The sequence below is a fragment of the Sus scrofa genome, chromosome 1 (genome assembly GCF_054392235.1).
Source record: "Sus scrofa isolate SSC_HxYL_T2T_F1_AM1 chromosome 1, Sscrofa_HxYL_maternal_Yorkshire_Landrace_v2.0, whole genome shotgun sequence".
Classification (NCBI taxonomy): Eukaryota; Metazoa; Chordata; class Mammalia; order Artiodactyla; family Suidae; genus Sus; species Sus scrofa.
Window position 1 is genome coordinate 265,089,772 of NC_139383.1, and position 17,613 is coordinate 265,107,384.

General features: G+C 53.7%; 1 long non-coding RNA gene across 1 annotated transcript; it reads left to right on the forward strand.

Moving 5' to 3' along the window:
- The first annotated feature begins 6,983 nt into the window (after positions 1–6,983).
- On the forward strand, positions 6,984–12,561 carry LOC146407158 (uncharacterized). The gene is made up of 3 exons (XR_014837418.1): positions 6,984–7,100; positions 8,384–8,612; positions 11,472–12,561. It is a non-coding gene; the product is annotated as an uncharacterized LOC146407158 (long non-coding RNA).
- The last annotated feature ends 5,052 nt before the right edge of the window (positions 12,562–17,613 follow it).

The following is a 17,613-nucleotide window of genomic DNA, read 5'->3' on the forward strand; positions in this document are numbered from 1 at the left end:
GCTGGGCCTTCCTAGAACCCGTGTCTGCCTGGCTGCACCCTCTCAGGAAAGGCTTTTGAAGACACTGTCTGTGTAATATGTCTGCTCTATTTAAGCACAGCTTAAGGACAAGTGAGACAAGGCCTTCCTTGCTGTATAATCAATGATCAAATTCCCAGACTCCAAATTTTAAAAATAGGATTAGGGGGAGTTCCTGTTGTGGCAGAACAGAAACAAACCTGACTAGTATCCATGAGGATGCGGGTTCGATCCCTGGCCTCGCTCAGTGGGTTAAGGATCTGGTGTTGCCATGAGCTCTGGTGTAGATCACAGACATGGCTCAGATCTGGTGTGGCCACAGCTGCAGGTCTGATTTGACTCCTAGTTTGGGAACTTCCATATGCTGCAGGTATGGCCCTAAAAGAAAAAAAAAAAATTAATCTACTCAATTTAGTGGATTTCCATTTTCCCAACAATCTCATTCACCAGCCTTTCTGTGGGTGACAACAATGTTTATGTCCATATGTTTATGACTGAGAGAAGTTTAGAATCTGGTCCCCAAAGACCTCTCCGGCTTCGACCCCCCCCACACCCCATCTCTACCCTGTCTGTCTCTCTCTCTCACACACACACATATAAGCTCATCTCACTTGCACCCCAGGGCCTTTGCACAAGCTGCTCTCTGCCTGCAACATGGTTCCTGCTGCCTCTGCACATGGTTATCTCCTCATTAACCTTTGAGCTCAGGGAAGCATGTCCTCCAGGAAGCCTTTGCCAGTGGGCCAGGTCTGGAGGAGGGCTCTGCCCTGGGCCGTCCCAGTCCCAGCACTGTGCTCAGGTGACTCAGCCCCAGAGCTGCTTCTTCACTTGTCTCTTTCTCTCCCAGACTATGGGCCCCTGAAGGGCTGGAACTGAGTGGCTGTCTGGGTGCCCAGCGCCCAGCCCGGGGCCCAGCCCAGAACAGGTTCCCAAAAGCTGACAGTAGAAGGCCTGAATGGCTGCAGGCTTGGCATTCACAGCCCACAGGCAGAACCTTTAACTTCATCAGATGATACGTCGCTGGTGTAAAACCACCTGCCTGAGGCCTGGAGGGATGGGCTAAAGGCACCTCTGTCTGTCCTCACTAGCCCTCGCCCACCTCCATCAGGGCTGTGGTGATTCCTTACAGAGGAGGGCTTGGAGGAGGCCCTGGAGGTAAAAGCATCCCTGGCACCTGCCCCAGGCAAGCCGTGGACTTGATGGTGAGGAAAGCCCTGCCTGGCACTCAGGGTCCCGCTCAGCGAAGCTCGAGTTTCCCTTGAAGACTCCCTTCCTGTTCGGCCAAACAGACTCCCCACAGCCCCTCGCTGTTCTGTCCAGCCTCACCTCTCATCCCTTCGCTTCTGCTCTTCCTGCCACCTGGAATGCCTTTCTCTGTTTCTCTTTGCTTTGCCAGCCCAGGCCTGTCCCTCCGGGCTCTTCCACCCAACCCAGCGCAGGCCAAGGCTGCACCAAGACGGCCCTCGGGGCATCGTACCCGGCCTCGAATCTGCCACGAACTCTTTAGTGGGTGTGAGTATAGACCTCCCTGAGCGCGAGCTGAGAGCTGGCCGAGCTGGACTTGGCCCAGGATAGTGGCCAGGAAGAGGGGGAAAGCTCCCGATCCCTGGAGTGAGATAAGCAGCTGGACCCCGACACTCTGGTGGGGCTATTTTTAGCCGCTGGTTCCTGGCAGGTCTGGCCTGGTTCGGGCCTGGATGGAGAACAATAGGCCATAGAGGCCAGCCGGGCGGGGGGCAAATGACAGTGTGTGCAGGGGACTGGGGGCCGTGGTCAGAGGCAGGGGGACGGAGGCTGCCCGCCTCCCATGCAGACCGGCAGGAAGAGCTTCCGCAGAGAGTTCTTTGTCAGACTTCCTGCAGGGGGCCAGGTGCCGGGCCAGCTGGGTGATGCCAGAAGGCTGTCCTCATAAGCAGCCGCGCCACCGTCATGTCTCGAGGCCTTTCTGTGGCTCAGACACCATGCCAAGCACCGCACGCGCTGTCTCATCTTTCTCAGCCTCGTCCTGCAGATGCGGGAGCTGAGGCTCTGGCTCAGAGAAGTCAGTGACTTGCTCACACATAGCAAGAGAAGCGGTGGGGATTCAAACCCAGGTCCTTGCCAACTCCTTCCAGAAGGTGGGCCTCCCCGTCTCAGACCCTCCCTGGGACCCATGGGCTTTGCTCTCTCCTGCCTAATGGCTCTGACTCCATGAATGACCTTGGACATGTCACTTGCCTTCCCCGGGCCTCAGTTGGCTCATCTGTAAAATGGAGGGAAGCCTTTCTCTCAGGGCTGTTGAGGGTCCCAACCAGGGGCCAGGTGGCTGCTCCCCAGGTGGGCAGGGGTGCGGAGGAGGGAGGGGATGTGCGTGGTCATGGTCGGGTCTCTCCTGCCTTAAAGAACCCCTGAACCACAGTTCTGTTTATTCCAAGAGGCATTCATGGGGGGAATGCCCTGGGGACCTCTGGCGGGGGGGGGGAAATGGGTACCTGTGCCTCCAGGGCATTCATAGTCTGAAAGAGGAGATTGGCCCAGGAACAGGTGATGAGAGCGCAGTGAGAGAGAGGCCTCAGAGCATCTGGATCAGCTTCCTGGGCTGCCCTATCAGACTGGGAGCTTACCCAGTAGAAAGCTGTTTTCTCATTGTTCTGGAGGCCAAGGTCAAGGTGTCAGCAGGGTTGTTTCCCCTGAAGCCTCGCTCCTGGGCTTGCAGACAGCCTTGGCCTCTTCTCCCTATGCCTACATGGGATCTCCCCCTCTGGGCAAGACTGGGTCTAAATTTCCTCTTCTGATAAGAACACTAGTCCTCCTGGATTGGTACCCACCCTAAAGACCTCATTTTAATTTTAATTTAATCACCTCTTTAGAGGTCCTGTCTTCAAAATCCGTTTTACTCTGAGGTCCTGGGGGTTAGGATTTTGGTATATGAATATGGGCAGCGGGGACACAATTCAGCCCAGAGCTGTGGCTATTTAAAATAATGGACAAGGAGTTCCCGTTGTGGCTCAGCGGTTTAAGAACCTGACGCAGTGTCCATGAGGATGCCGCTTCCATCTCTGGCCTTGGTCAGGCATAGGTTGCAGATGTGCCTCGGATCCTATGCTGCTATGGCGGTGGCACAGGCCTGCAGCTGCAGCTGGGATGCGACCCCTAGCCTGGACCTAAAAAAATAAAATAAAATAAAATAAACTATTAAAATAAAATACAGCAGCTGCCTTTGCATATGGGCAAAGAGTGAGTCTGTCTCAGATGGGGCTTCTGGGGGATGGGGGTGGGGGAGTCCCAGGAGCCGGCCAGACAATGTTCGTCCCCACCTGAGATGGAGGAGGGGCTCGTCTGGGAGAGGGAAGGCTTCCAGAACACTCCCAGAGGTCAGGTTCCCCCTTCCACCCCCATCTCCCCCCAGCTGCTGAGAGGTTCTCTCGGGTGAGAGCTGGTTGACAAATTCCTACGAATTGCGAATCGTGCTGCCTGACTCTGAATATCAACTTGTTTTGTACTTGGCCCTGGCATTGCTCTCCGCTACCAGAACATCAGGGAATTCTATTAGCCAAATTCACTGGGCATCACAAGGCTGTTGGGGTAAGGTGCCTGCAGCTGGCACAGAGGGGCCAAGAGCAAAGAAGACCCCTGGAGGACATAAGCTCTACGGAATCCACAGGGATTTGGGACAGGATGGAGGACACGCCAGGCTGATGGGTGGGGACTAAAGTTACTCAGATAGGACAGCAAGGAGAGGAAGGTTGGGGCCCACCAGGCAGCTCTACCTGGGAAGAAGGCACCTCTACTGGCCTGGAGGGGGTGGGCATCAAGGAAGTCTTCCAGGAGGAGGTGAGAGCAAGGTGGGTCTTTAAGTGGAGGGCGATGGCAGTCCTGCGGGGACATAGGCCTGGCTCTCTGCTGACTCTGGATGACGTCTTGCAGAGCAGACCTCTGTGTACCAGGCCTGGACTAAACCCTTCCCACAGGTACCAAAACCGGGTGGCCATATGGGACTGGCCACGGCTGGTGTGAAGGGTGCAAGGTGGAGAGTTGAGGAGAGAGCACAGTGGGTGCTGGCCAGACCAAGAGGGCTGGCAGTGCCCGGAGGCATAAAGGACTTTATGCCAACTAGGGGTGAGGTGGGGTGGGGCGAGGAACAGGAGAGGCTCTGAGCAGGGGAAGCTCATGTGAGATGACCCCAGGAAGGAAATGTCGCATGGCATCGGACGAGTCCCCGCTGGACATGTCCCCGTGGTAGACACGGAGTGGAGAACGGGACCACGAAACTCAGAGCCAGGCAGCCGAGAGGTCACGGAGGGCCCCTGCAGGCCCCTTGGTTGGTGTGGCCACCCAGTGGCATCTTGATGAATGGCCCACATGTTCCACGGAGGACGCCATGGTGGCTTTCCAAGAACTGCTGTTTCTCTTGCTTCTGCAGCTTTTCCTGGGGCCAGGGACCTTTGGATCAGTCACGCCCTGCTGTAACTCGTGCTGACCAGGGCAGCCGGGGACAAGAACAGGACACACGTCGATCAAGCACCTCCCTGTGCCAGGCCTGCGCCAAGTGCTTCACACACCTGCATGTGGTCCCCCCAACCCTCCCGGGAGACAGCTGTTGGTCTCCCTATTTTATAGAGGAGGAAACTGAGACACAGGGAGGGAGGAGGCCTTGCCCAAGACCTCTGGGCTGGGAAGGCCTTGCATCGGGGTCTTTCTGCCAGAAAAGCCCATCTCCCAAGAAGCTCCCCTTGGCCCCTTCTGGGCTGCCTCCGTTTCGAAGAAGGAGGGGTGAGCCTCTAGTAGCCCTTGCTGTCTGGGGACACAGGGACTACGTAGGTAAGAGGGGGCCTGGCCTAGCTGAGCTGCTAGGGAAAGATGGTGAGTTGGGCAAGAGAAAGGCCCATCCGCTGCCCGCCCCCTCCTGGCACCAATTCTGGGCCTACATCTCTGCAGATATGAGAGAAGAGCCGTGGTCTTCGTGGAACTCAAAGCCCACAAACCTGCCAGCTGCTCCCGACCTCCCTGCCTGATCCTCAGAGCCAAGAGCCTGCCCTCCTGTCTCCAGGGACTTCTTCTCTCCTCGTGGCTGCCAGGGGCCTGCCTTCACCTCTGTTCCCCCCCCGCCCCCCCAAGTCTGTTCCCTTCTCTGATAAAATGGGATAATCCTGCCGCCTTGCTGGGCGGGCATGAGATGGAAGTGAGGTCATGTTTGGAGAGAGCCGTGGTCCCTGAGTGCCGGCTCTGGGCACTGTCGCTAGGACCCATGTGGGCTTTGCTTGTTGGCTCGGGGCCTGAAGCCCAGCCCACCACGGGGAGGACGTAGGGGGCTGGGCTCAGGCTCCTACTCTGCAGGTAACACTGGCTTCTTGGAACTCGAGCTTGGCTGCCTGACTGTTTTTAGACTGGGGCCTTTAGGACTGGGTGTCCCCAGAGGCAACGTTTAGTTCTGAAAGGGGCAGGGCCCGGGAGGGAGTCAGTTCATAAAACAGCTCTTTTCCCTCCAACGACTTTCCCGACGTGCGGTGCTTTCCCAACAAACTGCTCTGGAAAGATCTCAAAAATGTGCCACTTGGAAGAGTGTGCCGGGGGAAGCGGGGACCCCTCCCCGACACAGCCCCCCTTCCAGATGTGCTTCTGGCCTGATTATAGCATCAAGTACACACGATACACTCAGAACATCTCAAACACACACATTGCACACACATCCCCCCCCCCCGCCTTGACAGCACACACAGCAAACACACACAACACAAACCACACCACAAACATGCACACTACACACAGACATACACACACATACGCAGTACATGTATACACACGCCAGCACACGTCACACACAGACACCATAGTCACACATAGACTTAAACACACACACACACACACACACTGCAGCAGAACTCTGATGCATTTAGCATTTTTGATTGGGAAAATGCATTTCAAAAAAAAAACTCTATGAGGGGTTCCTGTTGTGGCTCAGCCGAAACAAAACCTGACCAGCATCCATGAGGCTGCAGCTTCAATCTCTGGCCTTGCTCCGTGGGTTAAGGATGCAGCGTTGCTGTGAGCTGTGGTGTAGATCGCCGACACGGCTTGGATCCTGCATTGCTGTGGCTGTGGTGTAGGCAGGCCACTACAGCTCTGATTCAGCCCCTAGCCTGGGAACCTCCATATGTCCTGGGGGCGGCCCTAAAAAAAAAAAACATAAGGCAAAAAAAGCTCTATGAGTTCGGTGATGCTCAAGATTTGTATTTCCTTCCTCCTGACAACATCTTCAGACAATTGAAAACCAGCCATCAGGAGATGCATCAATCACATTCCTTATTCTGGTCTCAGGTCCTATGGATCCGGACAGCCCAGCGGGAGGGCTGCACACCCCAGGCTCTGGGATGCAAGTGGGGGAACCTCTGCTTCAGCCACCATTCAGTCACCCTCTTCCAGGGGGATTTTTGGGTCCCTCTTGCTCCACTGCTGTCCATCCGAGGCATGGCTTCCCTCGCTCCATACATGGGGGCGAGGTTGTGCGTCGAGTGAGGGCTGCCGTGTGAGCGTGCATTTGTGTGTGTGTGTGTATGTGTGTCTGTGGGGGGCGGGTGCAGGGGAGGGAGGCCGGCAGAAGGCCAGGCAGCCTTTGCGCTGCCATATCTCTGAGCTCATCACCCACCGTGCTGAAGGATCCTCCTGCAGAGAGACTTTCCCGCCAGCTCCACCCAGAAGGCAGAGCAGATGGAAAATTGGAGCGGGCCCTCCTCTTGGGTCAGGGAAGAAAATATTCTTTTTTTTCCCCTTCTCTCTAAAAATATGCTCAGGACTTTTTTGAGCCTTGATGCAATAAAAACCAGCTGTGGCTCAGAACGGCCCCCGCAGCCTCTGCCCAGGGAGAAGGAAAACAAACACAGCCATCGGAGGCGGGGTCAGGGGCTGCGTCCAGGCGCTCAGCCCAGGCTCTGGTCACCTCCAACCTGGAACTGGGTCCCAAATGGGCACAGAACAGTCCCTGTCCATTTGTCCTGGTGTGAGCTCAGGGCACCAGGTGTCACTAAGCCCTTTCTCTTTCAATGCTTTTGGTGCTAAAGATGGGAAGAGGACAGGAAGGGGTGTGGCTTGGACTCTGCCTCCAGGTACCTTTTCAGATGGGACTCGAGGTACCCAGAGCCAGTCTAAGGAGACCTCTGGTAGCCTAGGGAAGAAGAGGCCATGTCCAATTTGGGGAGAAAAAAGGCTTCCTGGAGCAGGCAACATTTGGGTGGCTTGAAAGGAAGAAGGCAGAGAAGAGTGTTCTAGAATCAACAAAGGCCTGCAATGGGGCAGTGGTTCCTATGTGGTGACCAGAACATAGGGCCGAGGGAGCTCAGCTTGGGGAGATAGCTTGGCACCCTGGATGCTGGGTGAGATGTTCACTGGGTGATAGGGAGCCATGGAAGGTGCTTGAGCAGAAGAGGGACTTGTGTGGAGAAGGGGAGGACTTGGAAGCTCTTTGGAGGGGATGTCTCATTGCCTGATTGGAGCTGAGGTTTTGTTGGGAAGGTCCTTAAAGAGGGAGCCACATCTTTTTTTTTTTGTCTTTTTTTGTCTTTGTTGTTGTTGTTGTTGTTGTTATTGTTGCTATTTCTTTGGGCCGCTCCCGCGGCATATGGAGGTTCCCAGGCTAGGGGTTGAATCGGAGCTGTAGCCACCGGCCTACGCCAGAGCCACAGCAACGCGGGATCCGAGCCGTGTCTGCAACCTACACCACAGCTCACGGCAACGCCGGATCGTTAACCCACTGAGCAAGGGCAGGGACCGAACCCGCAACCTCATGGTTCCCAGTCGGATTCGTTAACCACTGCGCCACGACGGGAACTCCAGGGAGCCACATCTTCTAGCAGGACTTCATGGTACCCTGCTGGCCCCCAGGGCACAGACCCCTCTGGAGGAGAGTGTGGGGAGGTGCTAGGGATTTGGAGCCAGGAGATGGGGCTTCTAGTTTTGACTCTGATGCAGACTCCTGCATCCTTGACTAGATCCCTTGTGCTCCCTAGGCCCCTACTTTCCCACCTGCACAGAGGGACCATGACGTCTTTAGCTTCCTGGGGATATCAGGGCTGGTGAACTTATGATGCCCTGATGGACAGATGAGGAAGAAGTAGTCCACTGTCTCCCACCTTGCCAGCTGGATGGGGGCTCAGGCACCCAGGCTCCCAGGTTCCAGGCTCTGGAGGAGGGCTTCCCGGTGTGGATTTGAGGTTTGGGGGGCCCACTGAGCTTGGCTCCTGGCCACAGCCCAACCCCTATCAGCCGTGCTACAGGTAAGAGTCCTGGGCTAGGGTCAAGGCTCAGGGCTGTGCTCTCCTTTCCTGGGGAAAGGGCTTCAAAAGGGCTTCAAAGGGACCCTCATGTCATCCTGTCTCCTTTCCTTCATCAGCAATTCTGTGAGGATGGGTCTATGACCCTTTTGCCGAAGACAAAGCTGAGGCTTCGGAGATGGACCCACTTCCCCCAAGACTCATAGGAGGGACAGAGCAAAACACTTGTCTGTCTGCCTGGGGCTCTTCTGCCACCAGATCTTCTGCATCTTGTCGGCCCTGCTCCCCTGCAAGCCAGACTCCAGCTCTTGTTCACTAGTGGATCTCAGGGCCCCAGCTGGGCACACAGTGGGTATTCAGGAAGTGCTTGTAGGATGGATGGATGGATGCATGGACGGATGGATGGATGGAGGGATGGATGGGGAGAAACCACAGGCTGGGCCAGCACCTCCTCACTCAAAGTCCTTTCCTGGCCAGGAGAGATGTCCCTCTTTAGGCAAACCCAACATGATGGCCTTTTGACTGTCCCCCAGCTCCCAGGCAGCTGCCAAGGGAGGCCTGCTCCCCGGCCCCCCTCCATGACCAGCCCAGTAAGGTGAGTGCCCTCCAGGGCAGACACTTGGTGGCAGTTCTTAGTTGTCTCAAGGCTCTTGGGGCTGTCCAGAGTGGTTGAGGACCCCTGAGAACTTGGAAGGGGCCCCAAAGTCTGATCAACCAATCAGCTCAAAGTCTGTTGATTTCAGGCCCTGCTGTTTCCAAGGCCAATTCTCCCACTGGTGCTGGGTGCCCCCCAAAATGTTTTCTGGAGCCCGTGTCCTACTCGTAGGGATGTGATTTAATTGGTCTGGGGTATCGGCCTGGGCTTTGGAATTTAGAATGATCCCAGAAGATTCTAACTGGTGGGTATGGGAACCACCAGGTTTCTTGAAGAGAGTTTCATGAAGGGATTTTTTTTCCCCCTCAAACAGCTTCATTGAAGTATCATTAACACCCGCTAAACCCACATACTTAAAATACATACTTCTTTTTTCCCTTTGAGGGCCACAGCTTCAGTATATGGAAATTCCCAGGCCAGGGGTTGAATAGGAGTTGCAGCTGCCGGCCTACACCACAGCCACAGCAACATGGGATCTGAGCTGTATCTGCAGCTCAGGGCAACACCAGATTCTTAACCCACTGAGCGAGGCCAGGGATTGAATCCGCATCCTCATGGATACCAGTTGGGTTCTTAACCCACTGAGCCACAATGGGAACTCTATAAAATATATAGTTTGATAACTTTTTTTTTTTACTATCTTAGCTATATATATATATATATATATATATATATATATATATATATATATATATATATATAGCTTTTTAGGGCTGCCCCACAGCATATGAAGGTTCCCAGGCTAGGGGTCTAATTGGAGCTACAGCTGCTGGCCTACACCAGAGCCACAGCAATGCCAGATCTTTAACCCACTGAGTGAGGCCAGGGATCGAACCCGCAACCTCACGGTCCCTAGTCGGATTTATTTTTGCTGTGCCACAACGGGAACTCTTATCTTAACCATTCCCAAGCGTACAGTTCAGTAATGCTAACTATGTTCACATCGTTGTGCAATGGATCTCCAGAATTTTTCATCGTGCAAAACTGAAGTTCTGTGCCCATTAGGCGACTTCTCCCCATCTCCCTCCCCTGCTTCCCTGGGCAGCCGTCACTCTACCTTCCGTCTCTGTGACTTCACTTGTTCTAGGTACGCCATGAAAGTGGAATCGCACAGGACGTGTCTTTGTGTGACTGGTTTATTTCACTTAACATGATGTCCTCAAGACCCATCCATGTGTGTCAGAATTTCCTTCCACTTAGGATTGAATAATATCCCATTGTGTGGAATGGAATACACCTCATTTTGCTTCTCCATTCATCCATTAACGAACGGACGGATGCGTCTGCGTTTTGGCTGTTGTGAAAAGCGCTGCTAGGGACATGAGTGTACAAATATTTTTTTGACACCCTGCTTTTAATTCTTTTGGATATAGACCCAGACATGGAATTGCTGGATCATATGGTAGTTCTAGTCTGAATTTTTTGAGGAACTATCATACTGTTTTCTTTTCTTTTTTTGGCTGCACCCGTGGCATGCAGATGTTCCCGAGCCAGGAATCGAATCCACATCACGGCAGTGACAACATTGGATCCTTAACCCCTAGGCCACCAGGGAACTCCTTATTATGGTTTTGATTTGCATTCCTCTAATGAGTAGGGATGTGGAGCATCTTTTGGTATGCCTGTCAGGCATCTATACATCATCTTGGGAGAATAATGAAAGAATTGTGTAGCCCAGAGGTTAAAGAATTCAGAAGGGGATAGTGACAACTCAGAGACCAGCCACAGCAGGAAGCTGTAGGCACCGTTAGAAGGGGTAAGAGGCGGGCAGAGTGTTACCAGAACCCACAGGGCAGGGGGTGTGGATTGGGGCAGCCGGACAGGAGGGGTGAGCCTGGGAGAGGGACACAGCCACAGTCAGCACTATGGCCCACAGGGAGGGAGCATGGACCTGCCCTGACCTCTCTCTCCTCCTCTGGCTCTCAGATCTCCACCCTGGAGCAGGACAGGAAGAGGTGAGAATGAATCTAGGAGGCAAAGGGCAGGGCAAACCGAACTACCCCCCAAAGAGATGCCTGTTCTCTCTCTCTCTCTCTCTTTTTTTTTTTTTTTTTTTTTAGGGCCAAATCCTCAGCATATGGAAGTTCCCAGGCTAGGGATCAAATTGGAGTTACAGCTGCCAGCCTACACCACAGCCACGCAGGATCCGAGCTGTGTCTGTGACCTACATGGCAGCTCATGGATTCTTAATCCACTGAGTGAGGCGAGGGACTGAACCTGCATCCTCATGGATACAGTTGGGTTTGTTACGCTCCAAACTGCATTTTACAGTTGCAAAAACTGAGTCAAGTCTGGCACGGCTTTTGGAGACTGTCAGACCAATATGTTAGCCCCTGGTGTAGAGGGGCTGTCAGCCCGAATATTCTGATCGTTAGACCACACTGCCGCCCAGCAGGACTCAGTGAGTGGGGGAAGGGTGCTCCTTCAGCTACAGTACCGGACCCTCTCTTGAGCTTGGCCAAGGCTGATCTAGATTTCTCTCTTCTTCTTCTTCCACTGAAAAAGCAACAGGGTCGAATGGTGATTCTGTCGGTTTTTTTTTTTGGCCTCAGTGTGCAGTGGCTTGATGTGGGATTGCAGTTCTCAGACCAAGGATTGAACCTGGGCCGCAGTGGTGAAAGCACCGAATCCTAACCACTAGACCACCAGGGAACTCCCAACTTTGTGTATGATGCAAGTGGGGACATGGAGGGAACTATCACCAGGTAGAGGTACCAGCTCTGCCAAGCTTGGCACCCACATGAAGCCCTGACCTGAACTTGTCCTGGTCTCCTGGAACTGAGACCCTACAGGCTCTCGGGATAAAACTTCGCATCGTCCGGAAGGAGAAGCTGGAACCCAGGACTCCTCTGGTGTAGCTGAGCCCACTCTGCTCATCAGAGCTGCTCTTTATGGGGACCACTGGTGGAAAGATGCTGGATTGTGGGTCATTCTCATTCATCTATTAAAGCACTGCCCCCCCCCCCCCCGCCCCGCACCTGGGCTGCTGTTTCCAGCACTCTGTTGCTTCAGGATGCCCCACCAAACTCCAGACCAAGAATGAAATTCGGCTGGTGCTTGAGACACATGACCAGCTCTCCAGGAAGAGAGTCTGTTTTCAAGCACTTTGGTGGCACCAATGGCCTCTGTGTGGCTCAGCCGAGCAGGGTGGCAGACTTCCCTCTCCTTTCATCCCCCAATCCCAGCTCACCGGGCCTGGGGGTCTCCCTCATGCACCTGCAGCCCAGAGGCCCTCAGAGATGTGATCTGGAAGAGTCACAGGGTCTTGGACTCTCCCAAGGGGAGCGCTCCTGGCAATGCCCAGGTCTGGCCTCTCATGGCAGAGCGGGAGGACCAAAGTGCAGGGAAGTTGGGGAGCTGGTCCAGGGTTGTCCTGAGATGCGTGAAGGTGCCAGCGGCCAGTGCTGCCGGTGCTTGGCTCCCTCTGAGCCCTTTCTTCCCTTCCCTTCCGTGGAGCTCTGCTCGGCAACCACTGCTACTTGCATTTTTGCAAAGTGATGTAATGTGGAGATAATGGTTTTTCCGTTCCTGGTGGAGCAGGCGGTCCAGATATTGCGCTTGGGGGGAGGGGCTCAGGAGGGCGGATCATCATCTGTCTTTCAGGCATGGGGTGGGGGAGGGGCTGGGTAGAGCCCCCCCCCGCCCCCCAATCCTCGCAGGGCCATGTCTAAGTTGCAGAAGGTGGGCCCATGGTCTCAGGCCTCCTGGTCTCCCAAGCCCTGAAAGACCACAACTGTGACGGCCCCAGAGAGAAGCCTCTTTACCAAGTCCTCATACAGATGAGAGTCTGAGACCCAGAGAGGGTAGGGCCTTGCCCAAGCTCACACAGCATTTTGAGGCAAGCCAGGACTCACACCCAGACTTCCAACATCCTGGACCTCTTGCCCATAGTTCAGGGTCTCCCACCTTCAGAGCTAGTGACACTTCGGGCAGGGAGAAGGGGGACGGTCCTGTGCATTGCAGGATGTTTAGCAGCTTCCTTGGCCTCTCCCCAGGTCAGGACAACCTAAAACGCATCCAGCTATTGCCAAATATCCCTTTCCACCCCCGGAAGAGGAAAATTGTCCCCCTTTGAGAACGATGATCATAGTTGTGGTACCTGGCAGGAATCACATATTCCATCACTTTCCATTTTTAGATTTTTTAAACATTTTCTAAAATTTTTTTATTTTTTGCAGGGGAGGGTTGTGTGTAATCGGAGGGGCTGGGGAAAATTCCTTTTGTCCCCAGGAAGAAAGGAACCCTCCACCTCCCGAGCCCCTAGCCATCGTGGTTGGTAGAGGAATGTTCTTGAATCTGAAGCCCCAAGGGTGCTTTGTCTGAGGACCCTACTCCACTCGACGACGACGACGTCAGACACCTTCAAGATGTTAAGGGGGTGCTGGGGGGCGGGGCGGGGAGCGGCTGTAAGGGGCTGGCAAGCCTCCAGGATCTCCTCCTGGCTCGGACCCTAGCTTCCTCTGATCATTTTCTTAGAGCAACACAGCCGATTTATTTTCTTGGGGGAAGGAAAAAATAAATGCTGGCTTTTGTAATCCCATCCACAATCCCATCTGGAAAAATCAGGCTCACAGAGCTTGGCTGCCTGAGCTCTGAGGGCTGTGTCTGGCAGAACCTGGAGTCACGATGGGCGCTCGAACATCGGAACAGGCACAGCTGACATTTCCTTTCCTGTTACAAGTTTCCTTGGAATGTTAGCAGCCCCGGGAGGCAGTCCGTGGGCAGGCAGAATTTGGTGGAAAGAAGCCCTGGATAGGCCAGAGGCCAGCTCAGCTTCTGACTTGCTGTGTGACTTTGAGTCTCTGCTCTTTTCTTCCCTTGGCCTCAATTTCCCCATCTGTGAAATGGGGGAAGCAGCGTTAATCAACCTGTGTTTCACGGACCACAGGCATCTGAATCACTTATGTTTAAAACGCATCTTCCTGATTCCTTCCCAGATGTCCTAACATTTCATGAGCTTCCTGTTATTTCGGTGTACTTATCTTTTGGAACCCACTGCCCCCAAGAACCCAAGGAATTTTTCCTCCAGGTCCCAAGTTTGAACAAACTAGAGATCTGCAGAGTCTCCTTTTCCCCTTACAACCAAGTATGAGGGTCTTGTCTGAGACAAGAGGGTAAAATTGTGTGTGGGTCAGGACTGGGCATCCCTCCTGAAAATTATCTGCTTTCCAGCTCTTGGCAAGGTCCGTGAGCTCCTCCATCCAACTGAAGTCACTGTTAAAGCACTTTATTCCTATAATGATGAAACTGTAGCTGCTAGTTACAGAGTTTGGTTTCAAATTTGTGCCATTTATTATTTTTGTTGGATTGGCTTGTAAACCCTTGGATAGTCATACATCATTTATAACTGCATTTTTCCGCAAGAATGCATTTTCTAGATGAGGTTTATTCCTTCTGTGAAAAACTAAGAAACTTTTTTCCTTCTTCTCATATTAAATGGGAATCTTTCACAATGTATTACCTAGTTATGTTGTCTTAAATGGAGATCAGGAAACATAGGTTTACTCTTCCTTGATGCCCAAGGGCTGTCTCTGCGATCTTCAACTCTCGTATGCACCATGCTTGTAGGGACTCCTACACTGTGTGGTTGCTGGGCCTGGGTGCAAAACATCCCCCAGGATGCTAAATCCTTGTGTTTGCTTTTCAAGGCTTTGTTTTGCTTTTATGTTTATATGTTAAAACATTCCTTCTTCATGACATGTCAGCAGTTACTTCTTTCCACTCTCATGACAATGCCGTCATGTGGAAAACCAATAACTCATGTGTGTTAGAATTGTTTGTTCTGTAAGAGTTAATAAGCAATGAGTGAGAAGATTCTCTGATGAGTTAAAGGCAAGAACTTTTTACTTTTATTTTGGCAGTGGGGAGATGGGGGTAGTTTTTTCTTTGTGATTTAAAGCCCAGTTCCTAGGGCCTCTGATTTCTGCCTAAGTGAGGAGTTAGTGTAGATAAATTTTTCCATGTAACAAATTTACCTTCCAGGTAGATTTGTTTTCCTTCCGAATTAGAGATGCTTGGATTTCCTCCTTCTCCGCACCCTGCTCTTGATGCAGCTGCTTCACCCTTAGCCCATGACCCAGGACCCAGCTCACTGGCCATCTGATCTCACTTGGGTCACTTAGATTCTCCGGCCAGGAAATTTGCAACTAGGATTCAAAACTGGAAACTGTCACCTTTTGGGAGCTGACCTTGGAGGCTGTGTGACTCAGGGGCTGGGACCACCTAGGGGAGGGGAGCTGCCTACACGGGTCATGGGCAAGTCCAGAGTGAACCTGGAAGTTAGGCTGTGGAGTCTCCTTGAGTCGAGGTGCCGGGCAGGGTGTGAGGCATGTGTGTGTCTGTGTGTGTGTGATGGTGGTTGTGGTGATGGTGGTAAAACCCAAGGGTCCGAAGCTCCCGAAAGAGGCACTTGCTCTGGTCAAGTCAGAAAATCAGGGCAGGGGGAGCTGTGAAGGATTCTGGGCCTCTCTCTGCATTTGGGAGACTGAGACCCTGGGAAGGGCAGAAACGGACCCAAGGTCACCCCGAAGGGATGTGGCCAAGCGGAACCTGAACTCTGCCAGGCTTGTTCTGCTTTCCGATCTGGGCAACTGGCTCAGAGGATGGACAGACCATGTCTCCCCTCTCTCTTCCACCACGTCCTCTCCTGCTGGGAAGCTGAGGACGAGGCATGGCATCATTTGCTCCAAATGTCTTCCCAGCCCCGGGCAGGTGAATACGGTGCCTCTCATTCACAGGAGGGATTCATTAATGATTTGAGAAGCCCAAGTTAGGGAAACCCATGTTTATTGACTCCCCAGGCAATGGGTTCCCAGCACACAGCCATATGAAGATAGCCCAGTTGCTCCCATTTCACGGGGGAGGAAGCTGAGGCTCAGAGGGGTGAGGGGACCTTGCCCAAGGTTACACAGCAAGTCAGGAGAAGGGCTCAAGTCTGCTTCCACATCCTAGGCACCTCACTCTAAAGAGCACAGGTACTGGGAGTTCCCTGGTGGCTCAGTGGGTTAAGGATCCTGCATTGTCACCGATGTGGCTCTGGTTTGATCCCTGACCTGGGAACTTGTACATGGGGCAGATGTGAAAAAAAACAAACACAAAAAACAAAGACCAAAAAAACAAACAAAAAAACCACATGCAGGTACTGAGTTCTAGAATCAGCGAGAGCTGAGGAGGTGGAGGGGGGCAGGTTACCTGATAAACTGGTTCCACGGAATCAAGGAAGATTGTAGGAATTGTCTGGGCCTGGGAATCAGAGCCATCAGGCTCCATAACCTTGGACTCCTTCCTGGGACTCAGTTTCCTCACCTCCAAAGGAGTGTTGGACTGGACATTCCCTGTGACCTCAGAGATCTCCGTGGGCTAAGACAAAGCTAAGGGACAGCTCTGGAGCCTGACGCGGGGGACCTAGTGGCCGTAGCTGACTGTCCACCTATAGTCCAGATTCCAAGGGGCCAGAAAGTAAGAGCATGGACCTTGGAGCTCCATGGCCTGGCTTCAAATCCCCCTGCTCCATCTGCTACTACCATGGGGGCTGAAAGGAGGTTAAACTAGTGGCTCCAGCCTCAGTTTCCTCATCTCTAAAATGGGGATAATAGAACTTACCCCACAGCAAGGATTACATAAGTTGATACATGTAAAGTCAGAGCAGTGCCTGGCACTAGCAAGTGTGCAATGTGTGTTTATTACTGCTTCCACACGCCACCCCCACACCCTCGGGGTGAGAGGGTTTAACCTCCCAGTCCTGCTGAACGGTGACCTCCTCCCAGATGTGGTCGCAACCCCGGGATGCAGCAACTGGTCCCCGGGGGGCTGTTTCCTGGGCAGTGTGAGTCCATGCTCACTCAGATGTGACACACGGCCCGGCCACCCCCACAGGGACCACAGGCAGCCAGTCCTGGGCTAAAAATAGTGCTTTCATGAATGGAGCCAGGCAGGGCCATTCTGGGACCCACAATTAGCATTTGTGTTAAAACCGAGTCTCAAGCTCTGCAACCCGCCCCCCCCTCCATCCCTGCCCCTTCTGTGCTGCTGCTTCAGGGAGACTCAAGGTTTGGGGTGGAGGGGACGTCTGTGAGGTGGGGGAGGGGTCGAGGAGCGGGGAGAAGTGCAGTGATGGCTCTTGAACAGGTAAGGGGTCCAATTTCCCAATAACTTTGAGAGGTGGGAAGGAAAACCTCCCTCTATATGGAGGAAATGGAAGTTTCCAGAGTTCACCACCTGTCAGATGTGGGTTCTGGATCTGTGCCCCCAGCCCCAAGTCACGTCCCCTCCACCTGCTGTTGCCACGGGGACAGCCCCTTGGGGAGGGATTCTGACCGAGGTGCGGGCTGCCCTGAGCAGGCTGGCTTCTCTCCCTGAGACCCAGAGGTGTGGGCATCTCATACGCATCAGGGATGGACAGGAGGGGCCCACTCAGGGAGCAGCAGAACCAGAGCTGAAGCTGAGCTGGACCCGATGGGGCCCGACGGGGAGGGCCAGGCCTGGGGTGGGCGGGTGGAGAGGAGCGGCAGGTCCCAGCCAGCAGGAAGTCCAGCCAGCAACAGTTGGGGGGATGGGGGGTGGGGGGGCACCCACCTCTGCGGACTGGAGCCTCCAAGATTCCTCCACCTGGGCCTGAGCTGAGGACTGGCGTCCGTGAGGTGTGACCTGGCTGCAGGTGGCAGTTGGGGAGACAGTAAACCACGGGTAGGAGCT